Here is a 15,486-nt window from a genome sequence, read left to right as displayed (position 1 = left end):
TCGGTGTTTTCTGAGGAGAAAATTATAGTTGCTCAAGGGGAACAAGTGGAAGTGTTTTGGAGAATATTCATATTACCAAGGAGGAGGTATTTGCAGCCTTACATTGCATTAAGGTGGATAAATCTCCAAGGCCTGACTGAGCGCATCCTCGGACTTTGTGGGAGGCTAGAGAAGAAATTGTGGAGGTCCTTGCAGAGATATTTGCTTCATTGTTAGCCACTGGTGAAGTTCCCAAAGACTGGAAGGTGGCTAATGTTGTTCCATTGTCTAAAAAGGGTAGCAAGTATGAGCCAGGGATCTACAGGCCAGTCAGCCTGACATCATAGTGGGGAAGTTACTGGAGGGAATTCTGAGGGACAGGATCTACCAACATTTGGATAGACAGAGTCAGCATTGCTTGAGTGGAAAGTGGTGCTTGATGAACCTTTTAGAATCTTTTTAAGAGGTAACATAAAATATAGATGAGGGTAGGGCAGTGGATGTTATCTATTTGGACTTTAGCAAGGCCTTCGATAATTTCCCACATGGCAGGCTGATCTGGAAGGTTAGGTCCCATTGAATCCAGGGAGAGCTCCAGGGAGAGTGGATACAAAATTGGCTCAGAGGTAGGAAGCAGAGGGTGGTGGTTGAAGGTTGTTTCTCGGAATGGAGGTCAGTGACTAGTGGTGTGCTGCAGGGGTAAGTGTTGGGACCCTTGTTATTCATTATCTATTTAAATGATTTGGATATGAATGCACAAGGCTTGATCAGTAAGTTTGGGGATGACACAAAATTAGGAGGTGTTGTTGATAGTGAAGAAAGTTATCGTAGATCACAGGGGGATCTTGATCAGTTAGGGGAGTGGGCCAAGGAGTGGCAAATGGATTTCAATACAGATAAGCTTGAGGTGATGCATTTTGGAAAGTCAAACCAGCGTAGGGCTTGTATTATGAATGCTAGGGCACTGGTGAGTTTAATGGAACAAGGAGTACAAGTGCATAGTTCATTGAAAGTGATGTCACAGCTAGACAGGGTGGTGAAAAAGGTGTTAGCACACTGGCCTTCATCAGTCAGGGCAATGAGTATAGGAGTTGGGACATTATGTTGCAGTTGTATAAGTTGTTGGTGAGGCCACACTTGGAGTACTGTGTACAGTTTTGGTCACCCTGTTATAGGGAAGACATGGTTAAACTGGAAAGAGTGCAGAAAAGACTTAGAAGGATGTTGCCAGGGCTAGAGGACCTGAGTTATAGAGAGAGATTGGCCATGCTAGGTTGTTATTCCTTGGAGAGTAGGAGAATGAGGGTTGACCTTATAGAGGTTTATAAAGTCATGAGAGGCATAGATAAGGTGGATGGTAGCAATCTTCTTCCTTGGGTATGGGAGTCCAAAACTAGGGGGCATAGATTTAGGGTGAGAGGGGAAAGATTTAAAAGGGACCTGAGGGGCTACTTTTTCACACAGAGGGTGAAAAAAGTATATGGAGCGAGCTGACAGAGGAAGTAGTTGAGGCAGATACAATAGTATAATTTAAGAAGTACTTGGATAGGTACATGTAGAGGCAGGACTTAGAGGGATATAGGCCGAACAATGGAAATTGGAATTAGATGGGTGGGCATCATGGTTGGCATGGCTTCATTGGGCCGAAGGGCCTGTATCCGTGCTGTATTGCTCTATGACTCTTATGGGTATTGCATTACTTCCCCCTCTTTCCTGCAATCTCTCCCTCCTACAGGACAGCCATGACGTGAGCAGCTGCTGTCTGACCGTAAGTTTGCTTCTAAGGGCTGATATTCTTCTTTGATTGCTGCTCAGCAAAGTGTTGGCAGCAGCGATGAATTTGGTGTAGTCCCATTGGGAACTGTCGAGGTTATGTTTTACTGCTTTGTTCTGGCAGGAAAACACCCAAATGCTGTTGCACAGTTGTTTTTGACTATTTTGCAATTTTTAAAAAAGTGGTCCTAGTGCTAAATGTAACCGTATTTCAACACATCAGAAATAAGTGCAATCCAATTTCTAGGCTTAAACGTTGTTTCTGTACTCTGACGTGCCAAAAATGGATTGATGTCAATTATTTCAAGTTCATGTAATATACCAATTGTATTATTGATTTCAACAAGTTCAAGGTTCATACTTTCACAGAGCCATTCCAATCATTGTATGTCTTATTTAAATGTATCTTATAGGGTTACACTTTGTAATGGATAATCTAATAAATTTTGAAAACATCTTTCAAATATGTTGTGTATAAATAATGCCTGGTGATATTGTCTTTGAATTTTGTTTCAACTGACTGTAATGCCTTTGTTTTTGTTATATGCTTCTGGCCATGCATGGTAATCAGATGACATGAAATTTACTGCAAATGGCAGCATGAGGAAGCTGCATTACTTTCCATGGGAGCACATCACGCTCTATTCCTGTTGATGAGCAGCACTCCCAAGGTATCAATTAATGTTACTCTTCTATGGATCTTATTCTGATTGGGTTTTGATTGGAGAAGTGGACTCTTGCTAAATGTTTTCAAATGAAACATTTGTTTCCCATTTTTTGCAGCTAGAGAATTAAGAAAAACAAAGGTGGTCACGTTTGCACCAATCAATAACATTTTGTAAGAACGTCTAGAAATAAGAACAAATCTAGGCACTTGACCTCTTGAGCTGCTCCATCATTCATCAAGATATTGGCTGATCTTCTACTCAACACCATTTTCCTGCCCCTTCACATATCTCTTGATTCTTCCAATATCCAGATATCCATTGATATCTGTTTAGAATGAGATCAATGATTGACCCTCCATAGCCCTTTGGGGTCAAAAATTCATAAAATTCATCATTCTGTGGGCCAAGAAATTTCTTCCTATTTCAGTCCTAAATGGCATACCCCTTATTTTGAAACTGTGACTCCTAGTTCTAGATTCTTTAGCGAGGGGAAACATCCTCCCCATATCCGCCTGTCGAGCCCTCTAAGAAATTTATAAGTTTCAATGAGGTCACCTCCTATTCTTAACTCTAGAGAATAGAAGCTAGCCTACTCAATCTCTCCTTGTATGACAGACTTGCCATCCTAAGAACTAGTCTGGCGAATCTTTATTGCATTTCCTCATTAGCAGGTATACCCTTTATTAGTTAGAGACCAAAATATTACACAATTTTCCAGGTGTCTTCTCACAGCCCTGTATAATCGTAACTATACATCTTTATTTGTGCACTCAAATTCACTTTCAATAAAGACCATTTACCTTATTAACTGCCCAGCCTACACATGTTAGCTTTCAGTGACTTACATACAAGGGCACTGAGGTCCCTTTGACTATCAGCATTTCTCAATCTCATATTTTTTGTTTGTATCACCTTATGCTACTATCCTCTCATATGATCAAGATTGACTTTATCAAGTTCACTAAACACATTTTACGACTGCAAAATCAGTACCATTTTCATTCTTGTCTCCCTTGTCTTTGACCTTTTGATCATATCATCTTCTGTCTCTCTCGTGTTATTCACACTAGGACCAATCCATCATAATCAGCACACCTTATTTATGCAGCATTTTTCCCCTGCCTTTTTGTATGAATGACATTATCCATATCATAGGGTCAGCTAACCTATGTGCACTGACAAACTATCCCAAATTGGTAAATACCCAAAAAGACAATGGCTTAAATTCTTATTTTTAGGATTGTTTCTGGCAGCAACCTACAGTTTGCAGCCTAACAATTATCTTTGTCTTAGGTCCTTGGTGCCAAGGAACTACAAAATAATTTAGTGACTTTCATGTATCATTACATAATATTATAAAAAGAAGTTTATAGCACAATGCTTGAGGGTTTTTGTTCCAATTAACCAAATACCAAAACCCAGCTCCAACATGAAGTTAGCTTATCCATTGTTAAGGTGAAACATACAGCTTAGCATGATGGAATATTAAGAATCAATTAGTCTAAAGATTTAGAGAATTTTATTGAATGTGCATAAATTATCTTTTTTATTTATGTGCCATTTCATGGTGAAATAGTTAAAAGCAGTTCATACTATGAATTACTTCTGAATTGCAGTTAATGTTGTTATGGAGGCAAACTAAGCTGGAAATAAAGGAAAATAAAACTTAACGTTAATGCTCACTAGTTTTTTCTGAATTAAACATTGCCGCCTGATTCTATGCATTAATTCTGTTATCATTCGCCAGAGCCCTGATGCCTTTTCTCTGCCATGCTCTGCGCATGTGATGATGGCACAATGTGTATGGCTCTTTTTAATTGCTTAATGACAGAAATTTAATCAACAGGTTACAATTTACAACCTTCATAAATAACTATCAGTTAAATGAAGTATACATTGCACGGAAAGGACTGAACAATATGCATGAATTAGTTCCCCACAGGACATTGTTTTATAAGTAAAAAGGTATCCATCATAATTATTATTTAAAATATCTATGCTGACAGCTCATTGTCCAGAGTAAGGAGCTTGTGAACTGCTAGCTGCAGCTTTCAAGCTATGAACCTGATGCTGCCAGTGATTGCAGAGTGTGAGATTACTGTGGCCAAGGTGCACAATTCACTCACTCTATCTGTCAAGGGCCAAAGCCTAAAGACCAATTTTGAGCCATGCATCTTGCAGTGAACATTTAAAAGGAAATGTGTACTAAAAAATATGCTCTTAAAGCATTTGTTTTTGTATACCCATTGAAAAAAAATGTTCTAAATATTTAACTCCTGTAAACAAACTTCAACTCACATTTATTAGTATGGATTGCATATTCATGAAAATAAATTAACCTAATTTCTGTTATAAAATTTTTGTCAAATGTTGATGAATATATTTAATGCATTCAGTATGGTTATTGGCACCGTTCATGAGTCATAGGTGCTGGTTAATTTATTGTCATTCATTAATCTTTCAGTAATCAGTCTGCTACTCCATCAGTGTGTCTGTTGATAAGCATATGGAAATAGTTGAGAAGCACAGTATTCAAAATAAAAAAATTGCTGCTATGTATAGATGAAGAACACTATGATGCTGGAGGAACTCAGCAGGCCAGGCAGCATCTGTGGAGAAAAGCTGGCAGTCAACGTTTTGGGTCAGGACCCTTCTTCAGGACTGAAGATAGGAAAAGGGGGAGCCCAATATATAGGAGGGAAAAGCAGAGCACTGATAAGTGGACAAAAGAGGGGAGGCAGGATGGGCACAAGGTGGTGATAGGTAGATGCAGGTAAGAGATAGTGATAGGCAGGTGCGGGGGAGGAGGGGAGAGCAGATGTATAAGGGAATGGGTCAAAGGTAAGGAGGAAAAAAGGGAGGTAGAGAAAAGAGAGAGGCTAGGAAAGGGAAGAAAAGAAGAGGCATAGTTGGGGGTGGGTGGGGATTACTTAAAGTGGGAGAATTCAATGTTCATGCCATTAGGCTGCAAGGTTCCAAGACAGAAAATGAGGTGCTTTTCCTCCAGTTTGCACTTGGAATTCTCCTGCTAGTGGAGGAGGCCGAGGACTGACATATCTGTGATGGAGTGCGAGTTGAAGTGACTGGCACTGGGGAGATGCAGATCGCGGTTACAGACGGAGCGCAGGTGTTCTGTGTAATGCAGGTATTCTGCAAAAAAGAATAAATCACAATCTGAAAGGCTCAAATTATGCATAGAATTGCTTGAGATATTTGTCATTCCTAAAATGTATCATGCTTTTAAACCTTTTTTCAGTTTATAAATGTAATATGTTTTGAATATGCTCTGAATTTCTTCCATATGCTTTTACTGGTAGAAACTGAATAATATTGTATGCTGAAATTTGGTAATAGATTTCAAGCATCAAGAAATTCTGTGCTTGTAAGGATGGGGTATGGTTATGCTGAGATTATGACCTAGGGAACATAATAACTCAAAAATTGTCCATGCTTCTCTCTCACTTTATGACAATAACCGAACACCTCAATGGATTTCAAAACACAAAAAAAAGATAAAACTTGTTTGAATTCCAACTTTTCTCAGTTCTGATGAAAGGTCATTGACCAGGAAAGTTAACTGTTTCTCTCTCCATTTATGCTGCTTGATCTGCTGAGTATTTCCAGTATTTTGTCTTTAGTCCCTCAATGGATAGAGTATCATATGGCTCCATGATTTTCATCTATGACATACATGTTCTTTTTCCATGGGTCTTAATTAAAAGTGCACGTTTAGTCATAGCAATAGATGAGCATTGGGGTTGGGGCAATTTTCCATTCGTTACAATCCTTATTTTCATCACCTCTATTTTTTTTCTCCACCTCACAGGTGGACAGGGTGGTGAAGATGGCTTTTGGTATGCTGGCCTTCATCAGTCAGGGTACTGAGAATAGAAGTTAGGATGTTATGTTCCAGTTGTACAAGACATTAGTGAGGCCACATTTGGTATATTGTATTCAGTTTTGGTCACCCTACTATAGGAAAGATGCTACTAAGGTGGAAGGAGTGCAGAGGGGATTTACGAGGTTGTTGCTAGGACTCGAGGGACTGAGTTATGAAGAGAGATTGAGCAGGTTGGGTCTTCTTTCATTGGAGGATAGGAGACTGATTTTGTAGAGGTGTATAAAATTATGAGGTAGCTCAGATAGCTTGAATGTGCACAGTATTTTTCCCAGGGTTGGGGAATCAAGAACTAGAGGGCACAGGTTTAAGGTGAGAGTGGAGAGATTTAATAGGAACCTGAGGCGCTACTTTTTCACCCAAAAAGTGTTAAGTATATAGAATGAGCTGTGAGAGGAAGTGGTTGAGCCAGATACATTAACAAATGGGAATAGCTTAAAGGGGAATCTTGGTCGAGTTGGGCCAAAGGGCCCACTTCTGTGCTGTATGACTCTATTTTAGGCCATACTCCACTGCAAATATGCACAAGTTAAACAGTTTGCTCTTAAGCTTTCAGTTTGTTGTTGTAAAGCCACATTTTAGGAGGGGGCAAAGATCAATCATTTTACCCTCAGGATTTTCCATTTTTTTGTGTAGAAAAACATTATCATATCTCTGCCAGTCATTCACCACTCTACAGGGACCAGAACTTCACCATCAGGGTAGTTGTAGGCATGAACACTTATTCTATTGAACTATAGGCATGGGCACTCACTCTATCATTTGATGGTGTGGCACTTCATTCCATTAACTGGCTACTCTTCCAGCCACATTGATTTGATTTTACTTTGGAAAAAAAAGTGTTTAAAAATATGTCTTGTTTATCAGAATATGCAAAAATTTGGTTTCTAATAATGCGAACCATTACAGACCAACATAATGGCATCATGATTACCATAATAATGGCTTTATTGAAAAATGTTTAAAATCTATCTAAAAGGATTTGATGTTGTGTACTTAGTTTCTAATCTAGAGGCATATGTTCCACTGACATGAAACCAATGAATAAGTCATGGGGAAATATCTTGTTCTTACAAATGGATCATTGGACAGGCAAACACATACCAAACTAAAAATAATTACCAGTCCATGTGAGTCACAGGGCATAAGCCAGCACTTTAGCAAAATATTTTGGAGATTTCTGCTGCTGACCCTGTGGGAAATTGTAAGTGCATTATATTATTTTACTCTTTTTAGTTATTTGTTTATATATTATGGTATTTTAATTACTTTGGTTTTAATTGTTCATATTTTTAATTATTTCAGTCTATTTGAATAATCTTTAAATGCTTTCCATTATCAAAGATATTTTAAAATCCTTTGACAGCAGTAAACTGTCAAGCTATTTTGAGGGTAGGGCCTCAGGATTTGATGCCTCATATCTACTCATCACTTGGAGCCAATTCTTCCCTGCAGGACACCTCTTGGATCCAGTGAGTCAGTTCATTTAGCCCTCCTCATCCAGAAAAAGTGAGTGTGGGCAGACAGGCATTGCACATAGCAAGTCTGGCCAGCAGACCAAGTGCATCAGTCACATCAAATCACACATTATCATGTCACATGAATATTGTCACCAAAGTTGAATTGACGCATATTAGTAAATGAAAATAAAGAAAAAGCCAAAATCTGGAATAAAACAAAAAATTCTGCTCGTATAAAATAAACACACAGCTAGTCAGCCAGCATCTGTGGAAAAAGAAACGGAGTTAATGTTTTGAATTTGAAGGGTCTTGGACATGAAACATTAGCTCTGTAACATTATTCACAATGCTGCCTGACCTGCTGAGTGTTTCCAGTATTTTCTGCTTTTATTTTAGAATTGATGTACACCTTCTCTGGGTCTTCTACAAACCCAAGTTAACAAGGATATTAAAACATTTCTTCAGCCAGATGATGCCCTTAAACAAGGGTAATGAAGAACTATCAAAGCAAAGATAGTAATTTTGTGCGAAAAAACAAACTGCTGGAGAAACTCAGCAGGTCAAGCTGCATGTGTGGAGGCAAAGTGATAGTCAACATTTTGGGTCGAGACCCTGCATTAGGATATAATAATTTTTACTTTTCACTGTATTTATATTATGCATGCTTTATGACAATGCTGCTAAGGTGGTGCAAGGGGATGCCACAAATATGGAAAGCAGATCTCCATAAGTGTGTTCTTAAACTGGTGCCCAATATCTGTAAAATTTGGAATATCAGAAAATAATTGACAAAACAAACATCAAGTAATTGGAAATATGATCCAACCAATCTGCTGGCCATTTAGATTGCAGAATAACTAGTGATTTAAGAGTGGTCATGCAATTGGGACAAATATTCAAATGATATGCATAACTTAAATTTATACCTTTAATTTTGCATTGTTGTAAACCAGAGCAAGTTTTGTGTTGATATCAAATGCCAATTATCATGCACATATATAATTATTGGCACAAGGTGAGAGGTAATGGGGCTGTTATCCAAATTTTATGCTTTGGTCTTCAGAGTTCAAGTTCTAAGAGTCATAGGGTCAGAGATATACAGCACAGAAACAGGCCTTTTGGCCCATCGAGTCCAATCGATCATCAAGCGCACATTTACACTAATCCTACACTAATGCCATTTTATTCTCATCACCTTCCCATTAATTCCCCCTAAATTTTACCATTCACCTACTCACTAGAGGCAATTTGCAGTGGCCAAATTGCATGTCTTTGGGATGTGGGATGAAACCAGAGCACCCGGAGGAAACCGACATTGTCATAGGACTCCACACAGTCAGCACCAGAAGTCAGGATTGAACCCTGGTCACTGGAGCTGTGATCATTTCTAAAATGTCTAATACAAGAGGTAGTTGGTATGGAGTGTGGAGTATCTATGGGTGTTATCAATGCAGTAGGGTATGTCTCAAGGTTTGTTCACCAAAACATCAAAGATGTAAAAGGATCCCATAGTTACTCAGTCAAGAATAGATTGATTGATCTTTGGATTAGTGGAATCAAGGGACATATGGATAGGGCGGGAGATTGGAATTGGATTCTTATTAAATGGCATGGTAGTTCTGGGATACATATGGACTACTCACTATTTCTTATGTCCTTACAATAAATGTGGAGCCTCACTTCATTAGGAACTTGATCCATTGTAATTCATATAGGGTCAGTTTCTGTTATTTTACAGAATCCCTGATCTAGATTTGACGCTCCAAATTTGCCTCAATAATTCTTAAATAAGCTACTTAGATAATACGTTCTCTTTACAACAAAATGAGAAGCAAGTTAATTCCTATAACACTGCATTAGATAAAATGTTGGTAATTTATTGCTGCAAACAAAAAACTCCCTTCCCGGCGGCAGAGCATTCCTAAAACAATTGTAACCAAAGAAGTGTTTTTGGAGTGTAGTTACTGAGGTAACATTGGCAAAAAACGTGAATCTACAACAAAGCAAAGCTTAACTTTCTCTAATAGAAGGAACTATTAGCGCAGGCTTGCACGTTACGTGTTTCTCCTGCATCTGGGTTATATTAAATGCAGGAGTCAAGCTGTCAAATACAGAGGTAGGACTGGAATTCCAAAAGAGATGTTGAACACTAGCAGTTGCTTGACAGAGCTGCCGAGTTTATGAACGGCAGTAAACATGTCAGAGAAATCTGTGTGAGCCTATTAGTTCTGTGCTAAGTCATTGTTTTCCTCAGTTCAAAACAAATGCAGTGAAAGTAATATAATTAATTGTTGAGAGATGTATTTAAGAAACTATTATTCTAATTAATTACATGTATCTTATTAACACCTCCATTACTATAAAAAGGCATCAAGGAGAGAATATGCTTTTTATCAAAACTATAAACAATGCCGCATATTTCAAGAAGAATGGAATGACCGTGGAGATTCGACAGTCAGACAAACAATGCAAAATTTCATTTTGGCTCCAGGTTCTAAGTGATGTAATACAAAACATTGTAAGTGAAAAACACTGTGAATCATTCACTACTTCCTCAATTATAAATCTTAATGTCCTGTAAAATGGCTAAGTTCACAAAATGTTGGTGCATATACATGACTTAAAATTTATATCCACACACTTAAAGTGGGTTCATCTTCTTAAATCAAAAAAGAGAAATAGAGATCAGATTTTAAACTGCACTTTGCCCTTACTTCATATGATAATGTATGCCACCTACTTAATTCATAGGGGATAAATTGTTATGAATTAAAATGTCGTCAATTCATTGTTCATAACATTATACTCAGAAAAACTTTGAAAAGGCTTTTTTTTCAGTTGGTTTGGAATAGGTAACGGGTTCATACTAAAATACTTAATCAAGGTGGTCATATTTTGCTGAGGAAATTTTCTCAAGCCTGATTCCACTTTTAGATCAAAATTAGTTGCACAAATGAACCACTTATTTATCATCTTGTGTGAATGCAGCTTGTGCAATCATGTAACATTTGCCTACTTATGTATTATTCAGACAGTGTCTGAGACATTGCAATTAACAACACACAAGTAAGCTCAGAAGTTAAATATTTTGAACAAAGATTGATTCATATGTGTTCTTTACATAGCTAGTGTATGTACTTGATTCTATAAAACATGGTCAGTGCAAGTATAGCAAATACAGGTATATGTATTTACATAGCACATTTTACGTAGTAAAACAGTCCAAGGCACTTTACAGGGATGTAATCAAACAAAAAACCTACACCCAGCTGAAAAAGAAGGTTGGATTGGGTGACTAATAACATGGCAAAAAAGAAAAACAAGTTTAAGGTGTGTTTTGAAGGATGAGTGAAAGCTGAAGGGGGGGACATACATTAAAGATGGAATTCCAGAAATTAGGACCTAGATGGCTTAAAGCAATTGAAGCGGGGTATGTACAGGCAGCAAGGGTTGGAGGAAGTTAGAATTCTTGGCACTCAGAAGAATGTTACAGATACAGAACAAGTGAGAGACCATGAATTATTTGAATATGAGGTTGAAAATTTTTTTAATTGAGTTGTTGGTAGATTGGGAACCAGTGTAGTCAACTGTAACAGAGCTGTTAGGTGAGAGAGATTTGGTAGAGGTTAGAATATGAACAGACAAATTACAGGTTGGAAGGTTTGGAAGATGGGAAGCATGTCAGGAGAGCATTGGAGTAGTCATTTCTCAAGATAGCAAAGGCATAGGTTATAGCACGAATGGCAGATAAACAGAATATTATAGGGGTGAAATTATAAAAGTGGAAGTAGGTACTCTTTATAATATGGAGAATATTAGTTTGGTTTGGAAACTCAACCAAGGGTCAGAGGTTGTGAACTGTTGGGTTCAGACTGAGATGGGTTCCAGGGAGGAGCTTAGAATTAGTAATATGGAGACATTTTGTGAAAGGGCTACCAGTCTCACCAACATTTGATGAAGGAAATCATGGCTCATTTGGAAATTTCGAACTAGGTGTCGGATAAATTGTCTGACAATAAAGATGCAGTGGAGAGGCAGAAATGTAAAGTCATGCAAATTTACTTTGTGACCAAGTTTATAAGATGTTACCACTTGATTAAACAGGTATTGGGAAACAAAATAAACTGGCTTGACCCCAAGTTTTACTCAATGCAACTGCTCGGAAATTAATATTTTAGTATTCAAAATGTATTGAGTAGATACTTATTTTCTGCTTAAGTTGCAAAATAATAGATAATTATTGCTAAATTGCATTTGATAATTTTCATGTGCTTTGATATTGGTATACATAATATACCAAATAGTTAACGTAGCTGCTTAATAGTTTATCTATTCTGATACATAACTCAAATGCTGTTTTTAATATCCTCTTCCAAATAAGCTTCAATGTCTAGAAATTGATTTATCCATAATCATTCATTAAAGCCATTTTGTGCATGATTTAACACAATTGTGCCAATTTCCAGTGAAAGCTTATTCACTGGGATATTGGAACAGGTACTTCCAGCACTCAAACATGGATGATGTTCTACCAGCATCATTCATGCTTGTGACGTGCATAAACTTATCTCTGTCTTACTGAGCGAAAGTGGAGTGATAGTATGCAACCTACGACCTTCCTTTATATTTCCCAGTACAAGTGCAGTGACATGGCAAAGGGCTGTGAATTAAAGGGTGCCAAAAATGATATTTATATATGGCTGTTTACATGTGTCTTCCTGAGTTTTCATTGCTGCTGATGCATGTTATGCCATTGCTACAGCTTGCATTGCTTAAGAATCATGTACAACATGGAAAAAACTATCTGAATAACAAGCCTACACATTGTATTGATGTGAGCACAGGACTCAATCTACGAGAATGAAAATGGCAAAGATGATTGTGGTCATCCACACTTAAAACATGTGTCCCACCTCACCCACACCTCTCCCTCACCTGCAATATAGTCTTTTATGCAATACCATTACTGTACTGGTGGAGAGAGTTTTAATGCTGTGACTCACTTCCTCACCTTCCTAGTGGCAAAGTTGCAGCAGTTTCAACCTTTGCAGGCAGCTGCCATTGGGAACGGCTGAGATTTGTTGTAGCCATCAGGATGAAAACTACTCTCTCAAGTTTTTTAAATGTTAATTTTCCCAATTTTGCAATTTCTTTTAGGGCTCTCCTTTGGGCAAATAGTGTTAAATGCAGCAGCCGTTTAACACACCAAGTAAGTGTGAAGTTCAGTTTCTAAGCAATATATTTTTATGTGCAGAATATTTTCTGTATGCACTTTAGAAAGTATTTACTGGAAAGTTATTTGAAATAGTGTACAAAATATAAACAATTAATTCAGGCAATGTACAGTTAAACTTTGCTCTAGCTTGCCTGTTAACCACTTGGAATTCTTATTTCCAGGGTACAGATTGCCTAACATTGCTTTGTTCCTGTTAGATCCTATGTATCCTTAATGTTTCTGCATTTTGCAAGTAATAAATAAAAAGATCCAAATATAGTTTATATATTGCTTCTTTTTGTTATAATTTTCTGTGTTCAATGATACACTAATTTGGATTGTTTTGGGATTGTCCAAAGTTGATGTTTTTCTCTCTTCAATAATTTTAGCATAAAAAGAAATATTAATTTCTAATTTTATTACAGAATTACCAAGAAAGAAACATAAAGCTTAAATTTTCTTTGTAATATTGATTAAAAATTTAAAGGCAGTGCTTCCACTGTTTGGTAATTCTGACCTTGTGTGATATGTAGGCAGCATGGTAATCAAAACCATAGTGTACATGCCTGAAGTTCTTGCCCTTCAGAAATGCAGTTGCATGATTTTCTCTTTACAACTGTCTTGATCAAACACTGTTTTTCTGGTTATAAGTTACTGCCCTTGTTTCCTGAGTCAAGTTTACTTGGCAAAATTACAAAATAAGCTGGAGCGATATTTTGATCTTGCACACATATTAAGAAGTAACAGGCCAACGCTCTCAGTTTTGTCCTGGAGACTAGTAAACACATTCAAAAAGGTTGTCTCATGATATAAATATAACAACGAGCGCTGAATAGAAGTATAAATCGTACTGGTTTATCATCAGTAGGACAGACTCAAATAGAATAACAAATAATCTAAGATTAAGGTTTTCAAATAAGAATATTTTCACTACAGAAACTGTTAGCATAGTTTATAAAGGTAAAACGTAGTCATAAAACTTACCAGAAAAGTTTGTAAAGTTCTAATCCTGGGTATCTTGAGAATTTGCAGAAACTAGTCCTGAAGTGAACAAGCCCTGATCGTCAGCCTGACTGCTGTGTTCTGTCAGTGTATGAGTGTCAACTGAGCAGAGTTTTTCTGTGAAACTAGTTTTGTCTATGTAAGGATTAAGGGGGCGGTCCATGACGGTTAAGTTGGACTGTGCTTCCACTAATCAAGCTGCCTAACCAAAGTTAAAGTAGTGTCGTCAAGACTAATATCCTTTGAAATTGAAACCCACAGTTTTCAAGTAACAACTGGGCTGCTGCATTTAGACCAAGGCTGAGCAATCAATGATTCCTTTATTCCTGGTTTAGTCACACTAGTTTAAGAATAACTGTTCTTTTCTGAATCTTCCACAGCAAAGTTATTTACCCAAAAAATTAACAACATATTTATGTAAAATGTAGAAAATTGTCCAAAGGGGCCTGACAGATGCATATTCTGACAAAATGGATACTGAGTCAGAGAAGGAGATATTTGAAGAGGTGGCTTGAAGCATGATCAGAAGACTGGGTTTTACAAAGTGTCTAAAAGAAGGATCAAGAGCTAGTGATCAAAGGTCTATAGAGTAAATTTCAGAGCATGGGGATGAGGCTGCTGGAGGCATGGCTACCAATGATAGGACAGAGGTGTCATGTCATTTTAATGCTGAAGGCAAATATAAAACAATGGAGCAATGAAGTCATCAAGGCATTGAAAAACAATCACAATTATTTTCTTGCCAGCCTTAATTTTGAATGTCAGCTTTAGCAAGTAGAAGAGATAACATTAATATTCAAGTCAAGGTCCCCCATGATGTCAATTGAACTAAAATATTTCTTAAATGTGTGTCACATGTGTCAGATTCCATGCAATGCATGCCAAGGAAAGCTGTTACAAATCAGATCCTGGAGTGAGGGTTTGAGGTAAAATTTTCTTTCTAGGCCAGGAACTTAGAGACCCCTCTGGGCCTCACAAGGAATCATTATCAACTTCCGTGTCAAGGGCAATCCTTCTGCTTACTCCTCCTCTCTGTCCCCACTACCACTCTCCTCTCTGTCATTTACCTTCCCATAGACCCTCTTGTCCCTGTTGACACATGATTTCCTGCATGTCATCAATAAAATTATTGCCTGCTTTACATAGGAGCCCAATTTCACAACCATAATTTGAAGTGCATGACTCCCTTGACAGTATGAATATGTGAGTTTATTCCTCTCCCCTTCTTCCTCATTCACCCTGCCCAAATGAAAAGGCTAACATATTTTCTGTAATTAATGACTTGCCCATAAAATGTATTCTCAAAAATCCTACTGAAGTTCAAAGCTTCAAGAACATGAATTCAGTGCAAGAAATACTTAATGAGAAAGGGAGGACCTAAGAAAGGTAATTATTGGTGTTGAAAGGGATTGACCTGAAGTGGGTTCTTAATGCCCAAGCCTGAGCAAGTCCTCTTTTACTAACGTGGAAGCAGTAAAGCCCCAGCATTGT

The 15,486-nt window shown here is 37.6% G+C and overlaps 1 protein-coding gene across 1 annotated transcript in view; it reads right to left on the bottom strand.

Moving 5' to 3' along the window:
• LOC127570925 (neuroblast differentiation-associated protein AHNAK-like) overlaps window positions 1-14,060 on the bottom strand; it is a 75,781-nt gene extending 61,721 nt beyond the window's left edge. The window contains exon 1 of the mRNA XM_052016910.1: window positions 13,978-14,060. The gene's annotated coding sequence lies outside the window, so the exon portion shown is untranslated. The remainder of the gene's footprint in view (window positions 1-13,977) is intronic.
• Between the last annotated feature and the right edge of the window lie 1,426 nt (window positions 14,061-15,486).

The sequence above is a fragment of the Pristis pectinata genome, chromosome 1 (assembly GCF_009764475.1).
Source record: "Pristis pectinata isolate sPriPec2 chromosome 1, sPriPec2.1.pri, whole genome shotgun sequence".
Lineage (NCBI taxonomy): Eukaryota > Metazoa > Chordata > Chondrichthyes > Rhinopristiformes > Pristidae > Pristis > Pristis pectinata.
The sequence above is the reverse complement of the archived record's forward strand: the minus strand, read 5'-3'. Positions and strand labels throughout refer to the sequence as shown.